The sequence below is a fragment of the Sinocyclocheilus anshuiensis genome, unplaced genomic scaffold, assembly GCF_001515605.1.
Source record: "Sinocyclocheilus anshuiensis isolate Anshui unplaced genomic scaffold, SAMN03320099.WGS_v1.1 scaffold737, whole genome shotgun sequence".
Taxonomy (NCBI): domain Eukaryota; kingdom Metazoa; phylum Chordata; class Actinopteri; order Cypriniformes; family Cyprinidae; genus Sinocyclocheilus; species Sinocyclocheilus anshuiensis.
Window position 1 is genome coordinate 912674 of NW_015540908.1, and position 654 is coordinate 913327.

The 654-nt window shown below is 44.2% G+C and overlaps 1 protein-coding gene across 3 annotated transcripts in view; it reads right to left on the bottom strand.

Moving 5' to 3' along the window:
- The window catches only part of LOC107689168 (regulation of nuclear pre-mRNA domain-containing protein 2-like), a 25050-nt gene that overhangs the window by 1400 nt on the left and 22996 nt on the right, over positions 1-654 (bottom strand). For all 3 annotated transcript variants that reach the window (XR_001634307.1, XR_001634308.1, XR_001634306.1), the window contains one exon: positions 181-253. The gene's annotated coding sequence lies outside the window, so the exon portion shown is untranslated. The remainder of the gene's footprint in view (positions 1-180; positions 254-654) is intronic.

The window sequence follows — 654 nt, forward strand, 5'->3', positions numbered from 1 at the left end:
GCGAGCTTCGCCGAGCGGATTTTCTTATTTAAGGTGCTTCCACGATCATCATCAATATCAGCCATGAATCCAGCTTCCCTCAGTCTGCAGACCACCTTAAACCACAGCAGAATGCATCACACACCCATAAACTGTTTATAATGATATTAAGTTTGTCCAGAGCGTTGTGTTTCCTCTGACCTCCTGTCTCTGCGTCTCACTGCTGCCCCCTACAGGCAACACCATCACCTGCGCTGGCGACAACCAGAAAGGCCTGAGAAAGACAGAAAATTCGTACTGTAACAATTAAAAAAAAACACTGAACTCACACTCACACACACACACATTTACTTAGCTATCTAAATGGGGACATTCCATAGGCGTAATGGTTTTTATACTGTACAAACTGTATTTTCTATCGCCCTACACCAACCCTACCCCTAAACCTACCCCTCACAGGACACTTCCAGCATTTTTACAAAAAAAAAGTTCCCAAAGGGAGGTTTTTGGAGATTTTGTCAGGTTTAGCTCACTTTTTGTACAAATTTGTCCCCAAAATATGGTTAAGTAGGTACACACACACAGACACACTCTCTCTCTCTCTCTCTCTCACACACACACCCACACTCTCTCTCACACACACTCACTCACTCACTCACACACACACACACACAC